Here is a 15,325-nt window from a genome sequence, read left to right as displayed (position 1 = left end):
GATATTGCCTTTGCCCCAGTCAGAGCTTCAAGCGTGTCCCATCCCCCAGACGGTGCACACCACACCCATTAGGTGTGAATATACTCATCCCTTCCCCTGCCAACCTGCCCCAAACCCGATGAATGTTACCTACTATATGTGCATATAAGTGTTGATCAATTAATACCAATCTGATGGTGAGACATGCAAGGGATCTTTAACATACTTTTCTTACATAGAACTAAAACAAGACCATACTGAGAAATTTTGTCATACCAAAAATACTCAAAGCTCTGTAGGCATAAATCTGCATTAGTTTCCCCTCGTTTCCTCCTCAAATAAAGACACCAATTTATTATAAATGAACTATGATGGTCTTCCTAATTTTGAAAATAAAAAGTCTAAAATTCTGTTCAACCATGTATTTCAAAGCCATGCCTTGAAACCTAAAGATAAAAATTTTTTTTTAAACCTGAGAGGACAATTTACCTAGATTTCAACCCACAAGTTCAAAACTGGTGGAAATTTTTAAAGGCAAGGGTCATAGTAAAGAAGCTGATAAAGATTTCTTTATCAGGCAGTCTCTTCAGAAAGCTAATGGCAAATCCAAAACCAGTCCTGAATCTAGCAAACAAACTAGAATCTCATGTAACTAATTATTTAGGTCTAGGCTGATAAAACAGCTTCTAAATGATGTGACAACAAATTAACTCAGCTATAAATAATCCCTTAACAAAAAATTTCACCTAATCCCCAAGCAGTTAAACAGCAGCTCTAAAACAAAAACTGCATATACTCAATTCCAAACAAAAAAACAAAAAAAGTTTAAATTATCTAAAATGTTAATAATTATTTTACCCTGCAAGTAACAGACTACGAAACAAATGGGACATGGTCCCTTCCCTCAAAGAGTTTATGTGATAAAGATGGATGACCGACAGACTGTGCCCTGAATGAAATCAATAGGATAATATAGAATAATAAGAGAAATCAAAGAGTATCAGAAGGGGGTTGCCAACTTTACACAGAAGGGTTAGAGACTCTAAAATCTCTCAGAGAAGGTAATCTTTGAGCTAAAACTTAACTGAACAAGGGAAGAACAGAGGAAGAGGGGAACAAATTAAGGCCCTAATACAGGAAGGAAAATGCCTGGTGTGTTCAAGGAAGAGAAAGAAGCCAAAGGCCAATGGGCCAGTAAGACAATAAGCAAGGTTGCAGAGAAAGGGAGGGGACGAATAAACAGTGCAGCCTGTACAGGGCTGCATGCTATTTTTAGGTCCAATGGAAAGACATTAGAAGGTTTTAAGCAGAAAAATGACACAATCTGACTATCATTTTTAAAGGAACGCTCTGAAAATAATGAACCATACTACGAATGGCACAGGAATAAAGTTAGAAGGCTCCCGCAGTAGTAGTTCAAGTGAAAAAAGGAAAATGGGTTGGACAAGCCTAGTGGCAGTGGAATAGAAAGAAATGGCTCTATTTGGGAGATTTTGGAGGCAGAGCAAAATAGATTTGCTAATGGATGAGAGGAAAGAAGAAATCCAAAGGTGATTTCCAAGTGTTTTAGCTTGAATAAATAGGTAGCTGGTGAAGTCATTTCCTGAGACAGGGAAAATGAGAGAGCAGTGTTTTGGGTTTTTTTGGTTTTTTGTTTTGTTTTGTTTTTTTCTGAGACAGAGTCTTGCTCTGTTGCCCTTGGGTAGAGTGCAGTGGCATCATCTAAGCTCACTGCAACCTCAAACTCCTGGGCTCAAGCGATCCTCTTGCCTCAGCCTACAGAGTAATTGGTAATACAGGCACTCACCACCATGCCCGTTAATTTTTCTATTTTTTGTGGGGGCAGAGGGGAGGTCGTCTCGCTCTTGCTCAGGCTGGTCTCAAACTCCTGAGCTCAAGCAACCCTCCCGCCTCAGCCTCCCAGAGTGCTAGGATTACAGGCATGAGCCACTGCACCTGGCCAAGAGCACAGTTTTAAATGCTAAAATTTAACAAGTGAATTCAAGAAGCTGGTTAAGTTTTAAGTCTAGAATATAGGGGAAAGATCTGGACTGGAAATTTAAATTTGAGATCATTTGCATAAAGATGCCATTTAAATACCATATCAAAGATTACACAAATATTACCCCATAAGAGTAAAATGTGCATTTTAACAAGTCTGTTATAAAATGCAACCTAAGTATACACCTCGGTTTGTGCTCACTTCTGTCCCTTCGATTTATATTTACCAACGTAGCCCAATTCATAATCTTGCCCTCCTAGTTGATCATATGGTCCTCAACCACTATCACCTATGCAACCAGCCCTAACAATACTACTAATGTATCATTTTATAATTTCAAAGCATTTAGCATTCATTATTTCACTTGATTCTAATAACTTTGTAAGGCATTCTTTTACAGAGTAAGAATTAATTTATAAAGACTGGATTGGCCAGGCATAGTGGCTTATACCTGCAACAGAGACTGGGAAGGCTCAAGCAGGAAGACTGCTTGAGGCCAGGAGTTGGAAACCAGCCTGGGTAACATAATGAGACCCCATGTATAAAAAATTTTTTAAATTTTGCCAGGTGTGGTGGCACGTGCCTACAGTCCTAGCTACTCAGGAGGCTGAGGCAGGAGGACCCCTTGAGCCCAAGAGTTTGAGGTTGCAGTGACCTATGACTGTGCCACTGCACTCCAACCTAGGCAACAAGACCAGACTTCCATCTCTTTATAAAAATAAATAAATAAATAAAATAATGACTTGGCCACCTTGGTCAACATCAAATAGCTATTATTTAATAATAGATAGGAGGAAAACAATTCAAATTCAAGCACTCATTTTACTCTGTATTCACACAACTTCAGAGCAGACAAGCTACATGAACAGAGGAATCTTACATTTTTGCCTTGTTCACTATGAAATGCCTAACACCAACAATAGCATAGGCACGCAAACATTTGCTGAATCAAGGAACATCTTCACTAGCACTAAAGAGATATCACAGTAAATAAGTTGATACTGTTATATCCTACTTTCTTATTTCCAGTATAGAAATGCTGTCATTTATTTTCCAAGTATGCTCAACTATAAATTAGATAATACCTAACATTTCAAGCCATTCAAAAGACTGCTATATGAACTCAAGATGGCATTATTTTACAACAGGTCTTACTTCACATGCCCACAGGAACAATTTCCCTGTTACTCCAAATTTCCTATAAAATATTTTACAAAACGTAAGACATCAGGTGTTACAGCAGGAAAAAAAAAAAAATCAAATGTTATTTGTATTTATGACCAATATTTCATGAAACTGACATTAATACATATATGTACACATATTCAATTGATTTTCAACATAGGTATTTGATTCAATGGGAAACAAAGCCTTTTCAACAAGTAAAGTAACTTGCACAACAGAACATTCATATGCAAAAAACAAACAAACAAAAAAAACCCCAAACCACACACCCTTTCGTCACATTACAGGCAAAAAAAGTAATTCAAAATAGATTACAGACCTAAATTATAGGAGACAGCAGAAGAAAATCCTGAGACTGCATTAGGTAAAGATTTCTCAAGACACAAACAAGCACAAACAGAAAAAAGAAAAAAAACCCAATACATTTTAATTTCAAAATTAAAAACTTTTGTTCTTCAAAAGACACTGTTAATAAAATGAGGACAGGCTGGCCGAGGTGGCTCACGCCTCTAATCCTAAACACTCTGGGAGGCCAAGGCAGGAGGATTGCTTGAGGTCAGGAGTTTGAGACCACCCTGAGCAAGAGTGAGACCCTGTCTCTACTAAAACTAGAAAAAAATTAGCCGGGTGTGGTGGCACTTGCCCGTAGTCCCAGCTACTTGGGAGGCTGAGGCAGGAGGACTGCCTGAACCCAGGAGTTTGAGGTTGCCATGGGCTAGGCTGATGCCACAACACTCTAGCCCGAGTGACAGAGCCAAGATTCTGTCTCAAAAAAAAAACCCACAGACTGAGAGAATCTGCAAAACACATATCTGATACACCCCTATCTAAAATACATGAAGAATTCTTACAACTCATTAAAGAAACCCAATTTTTTTAAACATGCGAAATATATGAACAGATACTTCACCAAAACACATGGAAAGATGCTCACTATCATTATTAGGGAAATGCAAATTAAAAAGCACAATGCTAATTCAAACTATACAGAATGATTAAAATTAAAATGACTGACAACACCAAGGGCTAACAAGAATAACTAACACGCGTTGCTGGTAGGAATGCAAAATGGCTCAGCATTTTGAAAAACAGTCTGACAGGTTTTTTAGCAGAATTAAATACAATTCATGCAACTCTGCCAATCCTACTGCTAGGTTATTTTCACAAAAGAAATGAAAATTAAGTCCACACCAAGTCCTATGCACAAATGTTCCTATCAACTTTATTCATAATAACCAAAAACTGGAAACAAACTAAATGTCTATGAACCAGAGAAAGATAAACAAATTGTGGTATAACTATACAACAGAATACTATTTAATAATATAAAGATCAACTATAATACATGCAACAAGATGCATGAAAGCAGCCAGAAAAGAGGCTATATACACACTGTATGATTCCTTTTATTTGAAGTTCTAAGAACACCACACAATACTAAGGAACTTCAATACTGAAACAGCTTGGTGCTTTCCAGGGACTGGGGGTGGGGGAGGAAAAAGCAAACTTTCTGAGGAATAAAAATGTTCTATATTCTGATTGTGGTGGAGTTACACAACTGTATACACTTTAGAAGTGAATTTTTATGCATGTAACTTACGCCTCAATAAACCTAATTTATTTGTTCCCTCGTCTACTTTCACAGAATAAACCTAATTTAAAAATAGATTCACATCCCCATTAAAAAATACTAGCAGGCAGACATTTGTTTAAAAAGATCAACTCCTGAAATGTTAATTTTTAGTTTAAAGACTTAGAATAGTGTTCTTCTGTATTACTTTGACCCTAAATTTATCTTCTCTAGCTAATTTATAAATCTGAGGATTTATAAATCAATACTACAATGTTTCCTCTACATCAAGGACCAAGTCCATTAATCCAAATTGGATGCTGACTTTTATCTTCAACTTACAGTAGAGGAAAACTGACAATCATTTGTCTTTTCTTTTAATCAATGTCTAGAAATACCATGTCACAACACCATAGGACAGCTTTGATAATGTTTACTAATTGCAAATTCAACTACACTGGCAGTAAACACCAGAAAAAAAACGAAGGAAACATAATCTAATCACTGTACTCATCAGTCTGTGGTACTTTCCTTCCATTAAAGGACAAAGTACTCAAGAACACTAATTTGTTTCTTTTAAAGAAGGGCAAATGACCTGTAAGGAGTATTTTGGAAATTTGCAAGGGGGGGGGTGTGTCTCCTTAGAATGGTCACACCTGTGGTACTACATATTGAAATACATTATTGTAAAGTGTCTTTCCTATTATTTACCTTTTTATTCTTTTTTGAAGCAGGACTGATCAAGCATATTATTTACCTTTTTGATTACAACTGTATATTATTTTGATCTTATGTACATAAAATATTTTATTTCAAGATAGCAAATGGGACTTTAAAAAGAACATGTCATAAATGGTATCTGGATCTGACTGGATTCTATACCGCTGCTCTAGCGCTGGCTAATACAGCAGCCAGTATAGCCATGTAAGTTTAAATGTTAAGTAATTAAAATAAAATTAAAAACTCAGTTCCTCCTCTTTACTAGCCACACTTCAAATCCTCAATAATGATATGTGGCTAGTGACTACCATAATGAACAGCACAAAGAAAAATGTTTCCACCATTTTATAAAGTTCTATTGGACAGCAGTGCTCTAGAGGAAGAGCTACTACTTAGAACAAAGGAGGTAACTGTACCAGAAGGTTACAATTAACAGAATGCAAATTCTGCCTCTGCCACCTACTGAGGGCTCTGGATAAATTATTTACTCAGACTCAGTTTCTTAAATAATTACATAGAAACTGCACTTACTGCACATGGTAACTGAGAAAAGCACTTTCCAAACTAAAATACCATATAATCACTAGTAATGAAGTGATCCAGAGGAAAATATCCCTAAATGAAAACAAACCATATGAGAATTATAAGTCACAACTATACCACATTAAGAAAAATAAAACATAGTTGCTGGCTAAGAAAATATATTCTTAATTTTTGAAACAGTAAACATTTTACTTTTCCCATATTATCACCTTAAAAACTCTTAACTATCAGCCCTAATGGTTAGATATGTAAACTCTGGATACAGAAAGCACGGGTTCATCAATACTCCTTATTGGTTGTCTGACCTTGGCAAGCTGCTTAAAATCTCCATGCCTTCATTTTCTCAACTGTAAAATGAGGATAATAGGACCCTCCCACAGAGTGTATGAGGATTAAATGAGTTAATATACTTAAAAGGCTTAGCACACTGCCTGAAACATGCTAAGCATTGATAAATACTAATTATTAAAATGTATTCATAAGTCAATATCCAAAACACATAAAAACCCCTAAAACTCAACAACCAAAAAACAACCCCAAAAAACAAATAACCCAATTTAAAAACAGGCAAAGGATTATCAGGCACAGTGGCATGCGTCTGTAATCCCAGCTACTTGGGAGGCTGAGGCAGGATTGCTTGAGCCCAAGGGTTCAACGCCAGCATGGGCAATATAGCCAAGACCCCATCTCTTTATTTTTAAAAAGGGGGCAAGGGCAAAGGACATGGATAAACATTTCTCCAAAGAAGATATACAAATCGCCCATAAGATGCTCAACATCCCTAATCATTAGAGACATGCAAACCACAATGAGATACCGCTTCACACCCATGAGGCTACTATCTAAAAAAAAAAGAAAACAACAAATAGAAAAGATGTGGAAAAATTAGAACTTTTGTGCACTGCCAGTAGGAAGGTAAAATGGTGCAGCCACTATGGAAAAGAGTATTACAGTTCCTCAAAAAAAATTAAAAGTATTACCATATGATTCAGCAATTCCATTGCTGGGTATAGCCAAAAGAAATGAAAACAAGGACTCAAACAGGTACGTGTAAACCTATTTTCAGAGCAGTATTCACAACACCCAAAAGATAGAAGCAACCCAAGTGTGTAATCAACAAGTGAATAAACAAAACATGGTATATACAGTAAGCCCTCTGTATCTATCTATGGGTTCCTCACTCATGAATTCAACCAACTATGGACCAAAAATATTTCAAAAAGCAAACTGGGTATATAAAGAACATGTAAATGCTTTTTATTCTTGTCAACATTCCCTAAACAATATAGTACAATAACTATTTACATAGCATTTATATTATATTAGGTATCATAAATAATCTATAGATGACTTTAAGGGAGGATGTGCAGTTATGCACAAATACTATGCCATTTTATATCAGTGCCGTGAGCATCCATGAATTTTGGTATCTGAGGGAGGTGGTGGAACCAATCCCTCACAGACACCAAGGGACAACAGTACATACAATGGAATATTATCCAGCCTTAAAACTGAAAGAAATTCTGACACAAGCTACTACAACATGGATGAACTGTGAAAACATGGTAAGTGAAATAAACTAGTCACAAAACAAATAGTTATGATTCCACTTATGTGAAAGGGCTAAAGTAGTCAAATTCACAGAGACAGAGTAGAATGGTGGCTGTCCAAAGGCTAGGGAAAGGAGAAAACATTAAGTTATTATTTAATGGGTATCGAGTTTCAGTTTAGAAAGTTGAAAAAAGTTCTTCAGATGATGGTTGCACAACAATGTGAAAATACTTAACACCACTGAGCTATTATACATTTAAAAATGGCTAAAATGGTATATAGCTTACGTTTATTTTACCACAATTTTAAAAAAATTTTCTTACTACACTGGGAGATTGTTGCAAACCAAAACAAAAAAACCTCACCTCTATATCTCATACAGTGGCAAAAAGGTAGAAAGGTTTAAATGTCCAGAATCCATAAATTTGGAATATACTTTCTTCCCTAAACTTATAACCCAGTCTCTCCTATCTGTGGGATGAAGAACTTCTTTGTTTATGTGGACAACTATTGGCTGTGAAGTAGTTCTTCTATTGTGGTTTTTTTAATGTCCACAAATTCTTTGAGAAAAGGTAGAGTCTAATTCTCCCCACCTTGTCTGTGAGCTAAACTGAGTGACAGCTTGTAACATACAGAATATAACAGAACTGACTGATAAGACTAGATCATAATTCACCTTTCTTCGCACATCACTTGCACAACTGCCGTACTGAAAAGACGTTCAAGCAGCTCAAAAAAGAGGTCCACAGGGTGACGAACTGAATCCTCCATCCAACAGCCAACATCAACCTGCCAGCCCCAATGATGCGCCATTTTGGAAGATCCTCCAAATCCAGTCAAGCCTTCAAAAGACTGTAGCCCTAGGCCTGGCGCGGTGGGTCACACCTGTAATCCTAGCACTCTAGGAGGCCGAGGCAGGTGGATCGCTTGAACTCAGGAGTTAGAGAACAGCCTGAGCAAGAGCAAGACCCCGTCTCTACTAAAAATAGAAAGAAATTAGCTGGACAACTAAAAATATACAGAAAAAATTAGCCAGGCATGGTGGTGCATGCCTGTAGTCCCAACTACTCGAGAGGCTGAGGCAGGAAGATTGCTTGAGCCCAGGACGTTGAGGTTGCTGTGAGCTAGGCTGATGCCAATACACTCTAGCCCAGGGAACAGAGTGAGACTCTGTCTCAAAAAAAAAAAAAAAAAAGACTGTAGCCCTGACCAACATCCACAGAAATAAATATTTGTCTTAAAAAACTTATTTAAAAAAATTACATTGGGCGGGGCACAGTGTCTCCCACCTGTAATCATAGCACTCTGGGAGGCCGAGGCAGGAGGATTGCTTGAGGCCAGGCAAGATCAACCTGAGCAAGAGCAAGACCCCCTTTCTATTAATATAAAGAAATAAAAAAATTAGCCAGGCATGGTGGCACACACCTGTAGTCCCAGCTACTTGGAAGGCTGAGGCAGGAGAATCGCTTTAGCCCAGGAGTTTGAGGTTGCAGTGAGCCATGAAGACATCACGGCATTCTAGCCTGGGAGACAGAGGGAGATTATGTCTAAAAAAGATTTAAAAAAAAAAAAAAAAAAAAAAAAAGACCAGGCGTGGTGGCTCACGCCAGTAATCCATCCTAGCAGTTTGGGAGGCCAAGGTGGGAAGCAAGACCAGCCTGAGCAAGAGCGAGACCCCATCTCTACTAAAAATAGAAAAAATTAGCCAGGCATGGTGGCATGCACCTGTAGTCCCAGCTACTCGGGAGGCTGAGGCAGGAGGATCACTTGAGCCCAGTAGTTTGAAGTTGCTGTGAGCTAGGCTGATGCCATGGCACTCTACTCAGGGCAACAGAGTGAGACACTGTTGCAAAAAAAAAAAAAGAAAAAGAAAAAATTACATTCATTGAACAGCAAACTATTTCTTCTATTAGTATGCATATGTAAGGATAAACTATAATTTTTCAGTTTAAGAATTTTTAAAAATTTGCAATGCTCAGTTTCAAAGAAAGCATATATTTGAGCTTTAAAAACTCATTCTTGCAGGGCAGGCGAGGTGGCCAGGCCTGTAGTCCCAGCTACTTGGGAGGCTGAGACAGGAGGATCACTTGAGTCCAGGAGTATTGGGCTGTAGTGTGCTATGCCAATCAGGTGTCCACACTAAGCACTAAGTTCGGCATCAATGTGGTGACCTTCTGGAAGCAGGGACCACCAGAGATTGCCTACGGAGGAGTTAACAGGCCCAGGCTGGAAATGGAGCAGGTGGTCAAAATTCCTGTGGTGATCAGTAGTGGGACTGCGCCTGTGAATAGCCACTGCACTCCAATCTGGGGAACACAAGACCCCGTTCTCCTTAAAAAATATTTTTTAAATTTTTTTAAAATTTTACCAATTAAAAAAAACTTTTTCTTGGCCGGGCGCAGTGGCTCACGCCTGTAATCCTAGCACTCTGGGAGGCCGAGGCGGGTGGATCGCTCGAGGTCAGGAGTTCGAGACCAGCCTGAGCAAGAGTGAGACTACGTCTCTACTAAAAATAGAAAAAAATTATATGGACAACTAAAATATATATGCACAAAAAATTAGCCGGGCATGGTGGCGCTTGCCTGTGGTCCCAGCTACTCGGGAGGCTGAGGCAGTAGGATCGCTTAAGCCCAGGAGTTTGAGGTTGCTGTGAGCTAGACTCACGCCACGGCACTCACTCTAGCCCGGGCAACAGAGTGAGACTCTGTCTCAAAAAAAAAAAAAAAAAACTTTTTCTTGCAAAAAAAAAGAGAAATTTTTAAATATGGTTTTAAAAATATAAAACTGAATTAAAGGGCAGAAAATGAAAGACCAAAAACATTGCATCCACCAAGCTGAACCAAAAAAATGACTCAAGAACAACAAACTGAGTAGGATATTTGTACAAAAAAGATGCAGAAACTAACAATTATCTGAAGAGATAAAGAGCAAAAGCCTGTAACTGTTCTGATGAGTGGGGTGGCTGACAAATAGGACAAAAACAAATCAGGTAAAATTGAAAAAGAGACACAACCGCAAAAGGTTTATCAGTAAACCTTGTTATTTTGTTTCTTAGCAGGGTCCTGCTGAAAGTAAGGGATCTACTCTCCAGAAAAATACATGTAAGTACCTATAAAATTACCAATTTCAGAGAATTCTCAGAAACCACAGTCTCCCATTCTCAGCCATGTCCCCAAAAAGAATTCATGTCAAGAACTCCTAACATATAAAACATTTAAAGAAAAAAGGGGGGGGGGGCAGGAATACATCTCTTTCCAATCTCCTCTTTCTAAACATGCCAAATATACCATCCTAAGGTCTGTTAAAGTAACAAAATCAAGGGCTATATTTTAGGTAGGTTTCTCTGGCCACAGAAGACTTTGGGAAGATGAGAATGCCACTTAGGGCAAAGAGATGAGTTAAGCTGCTTCCTTAGTCAATAACCAAGCTAACAGAGTAAATTAAACTAGAAAGAAATGTAAAGGCACAGCTGTGTATTATAAGAATAAGGCAAAAGTCTTCAGGTTAGTGTGAATGGGATGCAGGTAATGCCATTAACAGCAAGAGGAGATAGAAAAAATTGAGAGACTATGACAAACATTGGTCTGACAAGTAAAAATGTATTAAGCAAAATCTTAAAATATTAGGATTAGAGTAAAATTTTACATCTGTATTGCACTTCACGATTAAGAAAATGCCTCCATATACATTATTTCCATCAGTTTAATGAAGAAACTAAGGCCAAAAGAGGTGAATATACAAAGTTACACAGGCCTTTTTCTAGAGATTGCACATCCAACCTAAACCAAATCTCCTTTTGAACTCTCAAGCCATTACTCTTTTCTACATCGCTACCCTTACCTAGACCTAAACTGTTACCTAAACATTTTTATCAAAAATGAAACATAAAAGTTGCTTGAGTCAAAGAAAGTTAAAAATCTGGCCTGGGTTTACAATCTATCCTCCCTTGCTTATTTTACTCTTAGACTAGAAGTTCCCATCACTATTCTTTTTCCTGTAACTCTCCCAATTGTATTTTTTTCTTTGGCTCACTCCTGTTCTTCCACCATTACTCTTCCTTTCCTCAATTTTAATGTATCAGCAGCTTTAAGCACAAAAACCCAAGTAGTAATTTCAATTTAAATATAGAGAAAAAGTAAAACAAAACTAATATGCATTTAGCTCCATACCTTTGGAAAGCAGCTATGGGTGTAGGAGATCCAAATATAACCTAAAATCACACTTTAATTTTTAGTTAACCAAAGTTATCTCCCAAATAGCAAAACTAACAGAAACTTCTATCTCTTAGCTTATCTCCAAACTCCGTTAGTAGTTTGTAATCAACATCAACCAAAGAGAAGCAGCATATGGAAAGAAAAACAAAAATATCAAGGATAATGTTCAAATAGAATGAATTACTAAAGCTAAATCAACAAGAAGGCAGTGTAAGTACGGCACAGTGATTAACAGTGTGGGTTCTTAAGTCAGAATGCTTGAACATTTGGTCAAAATTCCACTTCTTACCAAGCAACTTTCTCCCAGTGCCAGCCTCCCAAAATTTTAATTTTCTCACCTACACCACTGAGACTATAATAGTACTTTCCTCATACAATTACTATTAAGAATTAAAATATACCAGATAAAGTACACACCAAAACACATGACACCATCATCATCATCTGTAAACGTTAGCCTTTATGATTATTTTTTTTAAACCTATGGTTTAAACTCAGAAAAAAAGGAAAAAATGGGAATAGGGGAGATAGGAGAAAAAGAGGTATACTTCTGAGGAAAAGAAGCAGTCTTGCAATTGCTCCAATTATTAACTAGTGGTACTATCTATTTCAATCTCCAGAAAATAAAATACTGAAAATATTTATCAAAATGTTCAAGTAAATCTGTCCTTGAACAATTGCTTTCAGCAAAGTTCCCAAATGACTATTCAAGGATTAAAGTTAATTGTTAAAAACCCTAGTCTCAGGAGTAATCTTTATACTGATACTCCTGCTTAGGGGCAACTTAAAAGAAAAACAATCACTAATAAATGTTATATATGGTTCTTTTCTATGAATAAAGACTATGTGATTCCAGTTCAACTTCTTAATCACATTGATAATACATAATCTCAGACAACTTGAAAATTCATTAAATTGAAAAATGCATAAAATACAGGCTCTCTCAAACGAAGGGGAGCCGAACATTTTCACCAATTTGAAAAAATCAAGCTGAAACACAATTAGAATGACTACACTTAGATCTAACAGAGAAAACACATATAACCTAGTCTATTATGACAGAATTACTGAACTCTCTCATCTCAATTTTAAAGCAGAAAATAAATTCTGTATCTGAAGACCTACATTCTTTTTGACTCTACCACTTCTTTTGCTCTGTGTGAGCTAACAAGATTCAACAGTCTTGCAAAAAAAACTCTTTCAAAATAAATGAGCAACTGACAAGTTATTAGGCTATCTTGGTAAAGTGTTCAAAAATTACAACATTTTATCTCAGATAGTTCAATTTAATAAATTCAAATTAATTCTAGTTACATTGATGTGTTCATTAATTGCTTAAAAATAAATTTTAGTGTATTTTAGATTTTTATACCATTTATTGTGATACAAATGACAAACTTTACATATGGAAAATGTACATTTTGGTAAGTTTTGACACTTCTGAATCCATCAACAGAATCAAGATAAATTATCTTTCATTTCCTAATCTCATGGTCCTTGGTTAATTCCTATTTTCCACCCTTCCCCATATTAGTGTATCTCTTTAAAAAACACTACTACTGAATACCTATGATTCACTGAAAAATTAAATGTAGAAACTAATGGTAACTAAAAACACCACTCAATCCTGAAAAATACAAATATTACAAGATAATTCTCCCATCTGTCAAAAGGAATTTCTATTATAGCAACTAATAATCATAACTTTAAAAAAAAAAAAAAAAAAAAGCTTTGTTTATAAACTTAAGCCAGCATAACCTTCCTGGGAGAAAAAAATGTGTACTCAAAGTTTCTTTTTTTTTTTTTTTTTTCTGGTGCTATTACTGCTGTAGATAGTTTCTTAAAGGTTCTTAATTCAGCTTGCTCAGTTCCTCTGTTTCTGTTCCTGGTAATGACTTTTTTTTTTTTGGCAAGTAAAATCTTAAAGAATAATTTGAAATACAAAACCACTTCAAATTGTTTCAGAAAACTAATTTCTATAATGGATTAAAATGTTAGGACACAGTTATATCTCAAGACAAGCCATTTCATGACATATCAGATTAAAAACCAAGACCTGTATTATAGTTTTAAACAACTAAACAACTCTAAACTGAACACTAAACTTAATTTGGAATGCAGTTTAAACCCACATTTAGACTGTAAACTGGCTATCAAGACACGTGAAGTATTTGTTGAGTTTTTTTTCCCACATTTCTACCATAAAGCCTAAGGGGAACACTGGCCATATGAATTTAGTTTTTCACTTTAAAAGTACAAAAGCTTTTAATTTAGCACTGTTTGAATCTGAAATATTCTAAAGGTTTTAGTCTTTTTTTCTGCATTTCTATGTACTCAGACAATGGCTAATAGTTGTTTTCAGACTGTCCAGGAAACTGAAGCCAAGCAATATTATTTCAAGAAACTGAAAGGCTTCCAAGAATAACATAGGATAAACTTAACTCTCATTACAGTTTACAAATGAACATTTGATTTGCTCACCATTATGGTACTTACAAATTCCAACAGGACTGCACAGGAAGGTGTTGATTTCTTCTCTGTAATCTTTATGTTTTCCAGTTTGTTTTTTTATTTTGTATCCTCTAAAATAATATCCAAGTTCTTTGAAGATACTTAACCTATGACTATTTGACATAGAGTTACTTCAAGTCAGCTACCCATACTTCTGTTTTAAAGTTTTCATATGGCTATCTGCAGAATTAGCCAAGTTCCTTGGATTTAAGATCAAAGTCTTCTGTATTATTCCATGTACTTGCCACTGTTGTATTTATCCACTCCAGATGAAATATCCAATTTATGAGCCAAAAAGCAAAAACAAAAAGAAAATTTCACATCTGAAGAGCATTCCTAAATATCAGGATATACAGAGACACACATAGCTATCTCAATACTACTATGCTGCTGGGAAACAGCAACATCTTAAATTTCCATGTAAATAAAAGATAAAAGGGAAAAAACTCTGTATTCTTTCAATGTATTCATTTAGAAAAGATGTCCCATTGTGACATGAAAAGGACTGAGGTCAAAAATTCCTAAAACTTCTAATAAAGGTAAAAATAAACTGCCATGAAACTTCAGCAATATTTAAACAGTCATTTGAAACTGGTGAAACTACTCAGTAAACAAATCAAACATATCTTACAGTTTTGGCTGAAGAACACCAACAGGGGAGGGTGGGGAGGGGAGGCAAAAATACCACCAGCTGAAATACTTTAACCAGTTATATAATCCGCTTGAACCAAAATACTGAAGAAACGCCTGGGTCTCTTTTTAAGTAGCTTGTTGAATTGTTCACTACTATCAATTCACGTCAGAGATGATTCTTGCCAATTTTAATAAACTTCTGGGGAAAAATTATCCAAAAACATTGTAATTCCAAAATGGCCACTTGAAATATCCGGGGCCTTTTACACAAACCTAGTAGATGATCTTCATATCTGAGTAATTCAATCACCTGTAAAAGTTATATAAAAAAAATTACACACTGCGTTTTAATTTTGAACTAAAAATCAATCACTACCTCAAAGAGACAAACTCTGGAGAGAAAGTCACATCAGTATA

At 36.2% G+C, this 15,325-nt stretch overlaps 1 protein-coding gene across 4 annotated transcripts in view; it reads right to left on the bottom strand.

The window, feature by feature from the left end:
* The window catches only part of GPBP1 (GC-rich promoter binding protein 1), an 86,923-nt gene that overhangs the window by 70,267 nt on the left and 1,331 nt on the right, over positions 1-15,325 (bottom strand). For 3 of the 4 annotated variants that reach the window (XM_069492828.1, XM_069492830.1, XM_069492831.1), the window contains exon 2: positions 14,261-15,218. The gene's annotated coding sequence lies outside the window, so the exon portion shown is untranslated. Of the gene's footprint in view, positions 1-14,245; positions 15,219-15,325 lie in introns of all 4 variants that reach the window. The other variant, XM_069492829.1, reaches the window with a different exon arrangement.

This window comes from Eulemur rufifrons, chromosome 17 (genome assembly GCF_041146395.1).
Source record: "Eulemur rufifrons isolate Redbay chromosome 17, OSU_ERuf_1, whole genome shotgun sequence".
Taxonomy (NCBI): Eukaryota; Metazoa; Chordata; class Mammalia; order Primates; family Lemuridae; genus Eulemur; species Eulemur rufifrons.
The sequence above is the reverse complement of the archived record's forward strand: the minus strand, read 5'-3'. Positions and strand labels throughout refer to the sequence as shown.